The sequence below is a fragment of the Mya arenaria genome, chromosome 5, assembly GCF_026914265.1.
Source record: "Mya arenaria isolate MELC-2E11 chromosome 5, ASM2691426v1".
Taxonomy (NCBI): domain Eukaryota; kingdom Metazoa; phylum Mollusca; class Bivalvia; order Myida; family Myidae; genus Mya; species Mya arenaria.
The window spans coordinates 79491110-79502449 of NC_069126.1; the positions used below are offsets into that span (position 1 = coordinate 79491110).

Consider the following 11340-nt stretch of genomic DNA (forward strand, 5'->3'; position numbering starts at 1 on the left):
TCGTTAAGGATTTAACGTTAACTATAATCGTTAAATGTTACGCTGTCAACGTTAAAATTAATGTTAACTTTAACGTTGACAAAAATGAGTTGTTCAAACTTAACACTTACGCTGACGGCGATAAAGTAGGCGCTAACTTAACGACACTTCTAACATTGGTCTGGACCAACGTTAGAGTCAACGTTAAATAGTCTGTCAACGTTAAAAATGGCTGACACAGTTGGTGCTTTTCTCAACAACAGAAGAAAAGAGAGTATTAAATTATTTCTTTCGATCCACATGAAAGTGTTGACTTAGAAATGCGATGCTGCTACTGTTTTGATATCAATGAATTAATTGTACAGCTGCTTGCCGAAGACTTTCAACGTAAGACTTAACGGTCAGAGCGGTGTCAGCACGGGAGCGAGCAAGTGTGGTTCTGAGGTGGTGAATTGATTAGATATGTCGACCATACTGTCCCTGACATTTGATACTATCCTCTGACTGGTCACTGCAAGTTAAATCACCAACCACCTGTCGCACTAGTCCAAATAATTGTACGTTGACGGATTTTTTTAGATATTTGATATGGCAAATCCGTCACGTACAAATTGTTAAGTATCAAAAGTGGGTAGTTGTTCCGATCAGGATTCAGGGTTAAAGCATATAGCGTCTATAAAATATCATAAAAAACAAGAAATATTACCAGATAATGTTATTTTATATTAGTTCCGTACGCACACAAAAAAATATCCAACTTATAATTATGAGTTTGACGGCTTTTCTTCATTTCATTCTGTGAAAACATAACAATATATACATGAAGGGCACCTGCAAGGCTTCAGGGCACAGTTTTAAATCGCTCGGAACATTTCGGCCATGGCCGAGTTGTTACGATTGTATAACGAGGTCTATCTCGAAGCTTTGTCGGAGGAGGCCGAGTTCTTACGATTGTATCGAGTTGTTCCCCTTCGCATAATTGTTATCTGTGTCAGTCAACTTTCGTTTTATTTGAAAGGTAAACAACTTGTTTTAATGCATTAAATGCTTGTTTAGTGCAAAATAACATTTCACTTACATGGTAAAATATGAATTTAACTCTTTATGATCAATTTCAACCATAAAATACTTCACTTAAAACAATTTCAATATTTTTAAAACACCCCCGTTTTTTGCACATTCCCGTTTAGACGTTAGGGATTGGAAGAATCCCGTATAACACGTCTATTATTTTAGACTACTGTCGCACATTTGATACAATAAGCGCAGTGTTTTTAGGTACCTGTTACTATGTTACTTACACATTTATTTACAGTACCAAACTGAATCAGTAATTGTAAACAGGCTATGAAATGATTATGGTTACCAAATAATTGCAGAATATTTACCTGCATAAATGACCCTGAGGTGAAATATCTCCATGATGACAGATTGGGCTTCCACAAATGCACTGTCAATGTGACAAGTGTGGTAGACCACTCACTTTCCTATTTCCATAGAGGAAGCCACTACAAGAACAGTTTTAAATCCAATTTATCTAATTAAAAAATATTTTCTTCCACTGTTTACATCATCCGAACGCTTGAAATTACGACACAGATAAGTCGGTAAATTAGAAACGGTCGGACGCTTCACCCCACTAATAAATCGCCCCTTTTATGGATCAACTGTTTCACTTCAATTAACAGGTTAACAGTTTATCTTATCAAAATACAAATAAGCATGAATATTGCATTAGAATCACCAGTTTTGAACAACATAATTGTGAAAATGCAACATGAAAGTATTGCAAAATTATATTTGAGGAGGTTCCAGTTAAAACTCCCCATACCTGTTTAATAAAGCCTAATATTTTCCATTTCTGTTGTGATCCCCATTTTTATATCATGTTCTGCTTATATATGTAAAGCATGTTTTTGCTCCAATGTTGACATATTTTACAAATTAAGTTTTTTAAGCTTCCCTCTGTGGTATAAATATTGCACATGGGTGCACAAGTTTGGTCTTAAAGCACTGTATATCCCCTGTTTGGTCTATTTAATCGAACACCATTTAAGTGTTTATACTTATCACGCAGATTAAATTAAAGCATTAATCCACTTTACATTTGATAAGTCAATGCAAAGTTAACTAGATTCTTATACTAGTACTATAAAAAAAATCAATAATAGGACGGTATTAAAAAAGCTGAACTGATATCCTAGTTAAGGGCAAGTAGTTCAGTCAACATGAATATTTAGTGTAATGTAACCTCAAATCATTTTTTCCCCATTTTTTTTCGTTGTGGTTAAAACATGGCCTTGACATTCATGAAAAAAACAACAACGGATTTTTAGAAGCAGTTGTAGAATTTTGGTAATATATATAGATATACCAGTGTATATATATCATGTTATATATGCCTTTACGTATAACGGTTGGTTTACAAAACAAAACGCATCCTTAATTTTTATATCATTATTCATTTAATATTGACTAAAAAATAGCAAAGTGATGAAATGAATAATGAAATACACCACTGCCTGTGACTTAGTTATACAAGTTTAACATTTTAAGTGGATTTACCCTTCAAGTGGACGGGGTAAGTTTAATTGTAATTTCGCCGCATCAGACCACAGAAATTGTAAAGGATTATGGAAATACAAACAGGAAGTGAGCTTAACGCTGGTGTTAACGCCAACACGTAAGCGTTACATCAGTGTTAGCTAACGCTTACGCCTATAGATTTTTGAACAACAGGATAACGCTGATGTCGTTAGTTAACGTTAACGCTAACGGTTAACGCTAACATGTCAGCATATGCGTAAGTAATTTAACGAGAGTTTTGAACAACCGGGCCTTAAAATTAGAACAGTTTTGTTCACATTGTTTTTTATCCCTGTGTTTCATAATGTTTCATATGTTTTTTAACTTTTGTGAAATTTGACGAGAAACTTTAGGTTTAATTTCTGTAAATACTTAGTATCATAAAGATGTCAATAACTTATAAATATATATTTTTTATGCAGACTTTCAAAAATGATTGGTAATAGCATTTTCATAAATAACCATAGCAACTGAATTTTGTTTTGACCTTTGTTGTAAGTTTCTTTATCATTACGGACATTATCGATGTATACTTGTTATTATTTTATTTTGTAGTTTATGTGATACTAGTAAAGATAGTTTTATATTTTAATATTTTGACTTGTATACTTCATTCAAAATAAGAACAGATTTAGGCCAGAGTTTTTTATCTTTAGATTTACGGGAGATTTTTCAAAAAGTTGGGTAAGGAGGAGGAAATAAAAATAAAAATAAAATGCATAAAATGTCCCAAAGGAGAAATAAATAAAAATAAAACGGATTTTTCTCCGATTTTTTTTATTTTTTTAAATCTTCTTATATCATGAAGACAAAACACACCTTACTTGTGTCAGCTATTTCAAAGGCTGAAAAAGGGTGATAGATCACCATAAAGTTTCAAAAGCATAATTAAAAGATCCTTTTAATGACTGAAAATATTGACCTTAACACTGTGAGTTCAATTGATCATTGAAATTAATTGTATATATTTGTTCGAATGCGCCTATGCATATTAGGTGCATATAGTATCAACCCATGGATTTTATGAAACATGTCAGTGCAATAAAGAAGTTTAAATGGCCAATTCTAACCTTTTGCCCACAATATAAGCATATCCTTTCCATTGTGAAGTAATCAAACATTGAACACAGTTTCAGACACGGTATAATAAGGAGGTCAAATGTGTTTTTCTGTCTTTAACGAAATAGCACCGTGACAATTTACCGTGATGTGGTTTTTATATAGAAAATATAACCAAAAAAAGTAGAAGCCCTGATGGAAATTCCTTTTCACTTCAAAGTTTGACAGGGCTTACGGATACACAGACAGTCAAAATCTACATTTATGTACTTCACCAAAGAAAATTCAGGAGAATTAAGATAAATTTTACAAGTGTTGTGTTTCAAAAAAACAGGTCTAAGAACTGATTTTAGAATCAGTCCTGAAAAATATCCTTCTAATTCCAGCTATGCCCGTTAGCAATAAGCAACGGATAAATTTGACTTCTTGCACTGACTGCCAGATACATCTTATGTTCAGATTTTTTCTGTTTTATCGGAAACACACACTATGTTATTATTACATCATTTTCAGTATTCTATAACGATTTAAATTCTAAATCATTATTAAACTAATTAACAACTACGAATATCACGATACCTTGTGTTTTTCTCTTCAAATATGTATCTCTCCATCTTCTGTAAGCTTCGAGATAGTCAATTCCTGTTGGATACTGGCCTAGGTGTTCCCATTGTTCGGCCATGGCCGAGTTGTTACGATTGTATTATTACGATTGTATTATCTCGAAGCTTGTCGGAGGTGGCCGAGTTATTACGATTGGGTCAAGTTGTTCCGCTTGGCATAATTGTTGTCTGTGTCAGTCAACTTTCCTTTCAATGGAAAGGTAAAAACTGTGTTTTAATGCATTAAATGTTGTGTTTTTTTGCAAAATAGCTTTGCACTTCCATGGTAAAATATGAATACTGGTATAAATGCAATTATCTATTTCAACCATAAAATACTTCATTTAATACAATTTCAATATTTTTCAAACACTCCCGCTTTTTGCACAAACCCGTTTAGACGTTAAGGATTGGAAGAATCCCGTATAACACGTCTATTATTTCAGACTAATGTACATGTACCTTCGTGTCCGAAATCGATCACTTCCTGGCAGCTCATTTCTGGATTGTCTCCATCTAAATTTAACGTTTTTAGACGCATACATTGATGCCATTTTTTTCGATTGATGTTGAAGCAATAACACTAAATACAGGTCGGTTGTTTTGTAGAGGAACGTGTTCGAAGTTTCATTTCCGCATAATCGCCGCCATATTGTGTATGACTTTAAATACTACACCCTATAGTATAGCCTATAGTGCAAAATAACAATAGGCATAACGTTGACACACTGTGATAATCCAAATAACTTACTCAAACAAATACAATAGTTTGATTGCTGCTGAAAATAAATCATTTGAAACATAAAAGCTATTTAACAAAATATTACATGATATTAACTCTTTAACCGCGTATGATTTATTTCTTAATAGCTTTCATTCATATTTTTTTTTTTACAATTATGACATCAAAGAGTAAAACATTTTATTAAATAATTGTACTGAGATTTGTTAAAGAAAAAAAACTATTTTTGGGGCCAATTTGGTGTATAGTCCCTTTAACAATAGTTAACATTTATTTGTACAGGAAAGTAGACATTTTATCTGGTGGACGAGGCCGAATTGCCGGGGAAAGGAAGTGACAGTGTCATGAGCATGGCCCACCACTACTTTCAGCACTATGGTGTCGGTGAAAAACATGCTGAGGTATTTAGTGCTTCACCCATTTAAATTATCTATAGAATATTTAATGGATTAAAGGTTCTAACAGCCTATGCAAACTTCATCCTTATTGCTGAGAAGAGATTATGAGAGTTAATAGTGAATATAAAAGATGATGAAACTTAACATATATATTACACCATGAAACACATTCTTACTCCGAATTTTGTTTCCATTTCACATTCGATGATTGATAACGATTGGATATTTGGATTCAACCATGGCTTATGAAATGTGTCCCTCATTATAACATTGCTTTCTCCATATACTGCATATAGCTTAAAAAAGAAAAAAAAAAGAATGTATTATATTTTCCAGGTTTATTTCGATAATGCTTTCCGCCAAAACAAGAACAATGCTGTGCCTTGGTATGCCATGTGACGTGGGATGACAGGTAAGTTTTCTAATCTGTTAATAATTGTTTGTATGATTTTTTAGGAAAAATGCACTGTCTTTTGAAATCAATCACATCATTGATATCTGCGATTGGTGCTTTAATTTTAAAGGATGCAGAACTGGATGAAGTTGAAGTGTAGTGGGCAGTAATTTGATATGAGGAATATGTTATCTAAATAAACATATATGTTAACACTCCATTTTTGTAAGATTTATATGTCTTGAAAACTTTATCATACCCTAGTCTAAATCATTTGCTTAGTTATATTTTTGTGAATATAGATAAGTTTTATTTACACTAAACAGATCTTCCAACAATTTTCAGGGCTGCATGAGAGTGTAAAGCTAAACACTATGTTGGCTGGGCACACCAAATGTGTTCATGCAATCACTTCGGCAATTGGAAGGTCAAGTGGCGATGCTGTAATGCCGAGAATCTTCAAGAAATTGCCCACACTGATTTCACCTCTTCAAAGTCCAGCCACAACATCCCACAGTTGGTTTATGACCCTCAGCAGCCAGTCACAGTTCACAGTTGGAAATCATTCCTAGATACATATGTCAAAACTCTAAAGAGTATTACCAAATACCACCATTTCTATGTATAAAAACATAAACCAGGAGTTGTAGTATGCAAAGAGTTTGTAGATTCCTCAGAAATTGAAGTTATTCTTTTGAGGATGAGTCTAGAATGTGGTGTTTTGCCTGAAATAAAGCACGCACCGTGCCTAGATGCTGCACGTCAATGGTACCTTCAAGATTCTATTGGTCCATTCTTTAGATCTGAGTCATCAAGATCTGCAGTATGCCCTAAACCAACTCTGTGTAAAGTCAAAGTTTACTCATTTGTTGTTGAAATGTTGATTGTAAATCAAATGTTTGTGGCAAATATGAAAGAAATGAGTAAAAAATGGAATTATCACATGTAACCATAGCAACAGACTGTTGTTTTATGTAGTTCTTTTATGTCATTTTGTACATATAATGAGCAATGTGTACTCGTTGTTTCTATGAATTATGTCTCCCCCTCTCTGGGGGAGACATATTGTTTTTGCCCTGTCCGTCAGTCCGGTAGTCCGTCAGTCCGTCCGTACGTCACACTTCGTTTCCGATCGATAACTGGAAAACCGCATGACCTAGGATCACCAAACTTGGTAGGGAGGTTGGTCGTGAGGTGTAGAGGATCCCTATTGTTTTTGGGGTCACTAGGTCAAAGGTCAAGGTCGCGGCGACCCCCAATATAAAAAACATTTCTGCTCAAAATCTTGAGAACGGTTTGACCTAGGTTCACCAAACTTGGTAGGGAGGTTGGTCATGAGGTGTAGACGATCCCTATTGTTTTTGGGGTCACTAGGTCAAAGGTCAAGGTCGCGGCGACCCCCAATGTAAAAAACATTTCCGCTCAATATCTTGAGAATGGTTTGACCTAGGTTCACCAAACTTGGTAGGGAGGTTGATCATGAGGTTTAGAAAACTCCTATATTTTGGGGGGTCACAAGGTCAAAGGTCAACGTCGCTGTGACCTCTAATGTAAAAAAATATTTCCGTGCAATATCAGGAGAATGCTTTGATCTAGGTTCACCAAACTTTGAAGTGAGGTTGGTCATGATGTCTAGTTGGTATGCTGGTAGGTCATGACTAGTAGATGACTCCTATTGATTTTGTGATCTGTAGGTCATAGGTCAAGGTCGCAGTAAACTTGAGGTGAAAACACAGTTTCCGCTCAATAACTAAAGATCCTTTGGGTCCAGGAACTTCATACTTGGTATACTATTTGTTCATGGCTAGTAATTGACCCCTATTGATTTTGAGATCAAAAGGTCAAAGGTGAAGGTCGCCATGACCTTGAGGTGAAGAAACGGTTACTAAAGTAACTAAAGAAGGCTTGCACCCAGGAACTTCATACTTGGTATGCAAGTTGGTCATGTAGATGACCCCTATTGATTTTGTGATCAGTTGGTCAAAGGTCAAGGTCACGATGACTTTGAGCTGAAAAATGGTTTCTGATCAAATAATTGAATAACAATTGCGCCCATGCACTTCATACAATACAAACTTCATTTACATTTTCCAAGATTAATCAACAACACTTTCTTCTCTTCACTATTTGATACGGGTGAATAAACCAAACTTCACTGTTGGTTCGTCTTCCGTCCAGAATTACAAATTTTATGTCCATCATTTATTTTTTCTCAGCTACGACCACACAATAGGGGAGACAAGCGCTTTTTCAAAAAAGCAATCTCTAGTTAGTTTATGTGTTAGCTATAACAGACAGTTAAGTTTCGGCATGGTAACTGCATTTAAAATAAAAACATTTTTAGTGGACATTGTTTTCAAACTGGCTTACCAATGTGTAACAGAATGATCCATATCTTTTGATTTCTTTGTACAAAAATGACTTGAAACCTTAGTTTTTATACCTTAGATACTTGGTATCATCTACATGCCAATAACTTACAACGCATTGTATATTGAAAACACATTATTTGTGGCAGATTTTAAAAATGATTGGAAATAGCATTTTCATTAGTAACCATAGCAACCGATTTTTGCTTTGACCTTTGTGGCCAATTTTTATGTCATTATGGACATTAGCAATGTGTACTTGCTATTTTAATTTTGAAGTTTATGTAACACTAGTAAAGATAAGTTCCATATTTAAACAGGTATTTTGACATATATATATATTGTTCAAAACTCTCGTTAAGGATTTAACGTTAACTATAATCGTTAAATGTTACGCTGTCAACGTTAAAATTAATGTTAACTTTAACGTTGACAAAAATGAGTTGTTCAAACTTAACACTTACGCTGACGGCGATAAAGTAGGCGCTAACTTAACGACACTTCTAACATTGGTCTGGACCAACGTTAGAGTCAACGTTAAATAGTCTGTCAACGTTAAAAATGGCTGACACAGTTGGTGCTTTTCTCAACAACAGAAGAAAAGAGAGTATTAAATTATTTCTTTCGATCCACATGAAAGTGTTGACTTAGAAATGCGATGCTGCTACTGTTTTGATATCAATGAATTAATTGTACAGCTGCTTGCCGAAGACTTTCAACGTAAGACTTAACGGTCAGAGCGGTGTCAGCACGGGAGCGAGCAAGTGTGGTTCTGAGGTGGTGAATTGATTAGATATGTCGACCATACTGTCCCTGACATTTGATACTATCCTCTGACTGGTCACTGCAAGTTAAATCACCAACCACCTGTCGCACTAGTCCAAATAATTGTACGTTGACGGATTTTTTTAGATATTTGATATGGCAAATCCGTCACGTACAAATTGTTAAGTATCAAAAGTGGGTAGTTGTTCCGATCAGGATTCAGGGTTAAAGCATATAGCGTCTATAAAATATCATAAAAAACAAGAAATATTACCAGATAATGTTATTTTATATTAGTTCCGTACGCACACAAAAAAATATCCAACTTATAATTATGAGTTTGACGGCTTTTCTTCATTTCATTCTGTGAAAACATAACAATATATACATGAAGGGCACCTGCAAGGCTTCAGGGCACAGTTTTAAATCGCTCGGAACATTTCGGCCATGGCCGAGTTGTTACGATTGTATAACGAGGTCTATCTCGAAGCTTTGTCGGAGGAGGCCGAGTTCTTACGATTGTATCGAGTTGTTCCCCTTCGCATAATTGTTATCTGTGTCAGTCAACTTTCGTTTTATTTGAAAGGTAAACAACTTGTTTTAATGCATTAAATGCTTGTTTAGTGCAAAATAACATTTCACTTACATGGTAAAATATGAATTTAACTCTTTATGATCAATTTCAACCATAAAATACTTCACTTAAAACAATTTCAATATTTTTAAAACACCCCCGTTTTTTGCACATTCCCGTTTAGACGTTAGGGATTGGAAGAATCCCGTATAACACGTCTATTATTTTAGACTACTGTCGCACATTTGATACAATAAGCGCAGTGTTTTTAGGTACCTGTTACTATGTTACTTACACATTTATTTACAGTACCAAACTGAATCAGTAATTGTAAACAGGCTATGAAATGATTATGGTTACCAAATAATTGCAGAATATTTACCTGCATAAATGACCCTGAGGTGAAATATCTCCATGATGACAGATTGGGCTTCCACAAATGCACTGTCAATGTGACAAGTGTGGTAGACCACTCACTTTCCTATTTCCATAGAGGAAGCCACTACAAGAACAGTTTTAAATCCAATTTATCTAATTAAAAAATATTTTCTTCCACTGTTTACATCATCCGAACGCTTGAAATTACGACACAGATAAGTCGGTAAATTAGAAACGGTCGGACGCTTCACCCCACTAATAAATCGCCCCTTTTATGGATCAACTGTTTCACTTCAATTAACAGGTTAACAGTTTATCTTATCAAAATACAAATAAGCATGAATATTGCATTAGAATCACCAGTTTTGAACAACATAATTGTGAAAATGCAACATGAAAGTATTGCAAAATTATATTTGAGGAGGTTCCAGTTAAAACTCCCCATACCTGTTTAATAAAGCCTAATATTTTCCATTTCTGTTGTGATCCCCATTTTTATATCATGTTCTGCTTATATATGTAAAGCATGTTTTTGCTCCAATGTTGACATATTTTACAAATTAAGTTTTTTAAGCTTCCCTCTGTGGTATAAATATTGCACATGGGTGCACAAGTTTGGTCTTAAAGCACTGTATATCCCCTGTTTGGTCTATTTAATCGAACACCATTTAAGTGTTTATACTTATCACGCAGATTAAATTAAAGCATTAATCCACTTTACATTTGATAAGTCAATGCAAAGTTAACTAGATTCTTATACTAGTACTATAAAAAAAATCAATAATAGGACGGTATTAAAAAAGCTGAACTGATATCCTAGTTAAGGGCAAGTAGTTCAGTCAACATGAATATTTAGTGTAATGTAACCTCAAATCATTTTTTCCCCATTTTTTTTCGTTGTGGTTAAAACATGGCCTTGACATTCATGAAAAAAACAACAACGGATTTTTAGAAGCAGTTGTAGAATTTTGGTAATATATATAGATATACCAGTGTATATATATCATGTTATATATGCCTTTACGTATAACGGTTGGTTTACAAAACAAAACGCATCCTTAATTTTTATATCATTATTCATTTAATATTGACTAAAAAATAGCAAAGTGATGAAATGAATAATGAAATACACCACTGCCTGTGACTTAGTTATACAAGTTTAACATTTTAAGTGGATTTACCCTTCAAGTGGACGGGGTAAGTTTAATTGTAATTTCGCCGCATCAGACCACAGAAATTGTAAAGGATTATGGAAATACAAACAGGAAGTGAGCTTAACGCTGGTGTTAACGCCAACACGTAAGCGTTACATCAGTGTTAGCTAACGCTTACGCCTATAGATTTTTGAACAACAGGATAACGCTGATGTCGTTAGTTAACGTTAACGCTAACGGTTAACGCTAACATGTCAGCATATGCGTAAGTAATTTAACGAGAGTTTTGAACAACCGGGCCTTAAAATTAGAACAGTTTTGTTCACATTGTTTTTTATCC

The 11340-nt window shown here is 34.4% G+C and overlaps 1 long non-coding RNA gene across 1 annotated transcript; it reads left to right on the forward strand.

The window, feature by feature from the left end:
• Positions 1–273: 273 nt before the first annotated feature.
• LOC128235248 (uncharacterized) lies at positions 274–8224 on the forward strand. Its single transcript, XR_008261166.1, has 4 exons — positions 274–2334; positions 5251–5369; positions 5703–5778; positions 6106–8224. It is a non-coding gene; the product is annotated as an uncharacterized LOC128235248 (long non-coding RNA).
• Positions 8225–11340: the final 3116 nt, after the last annotated feature.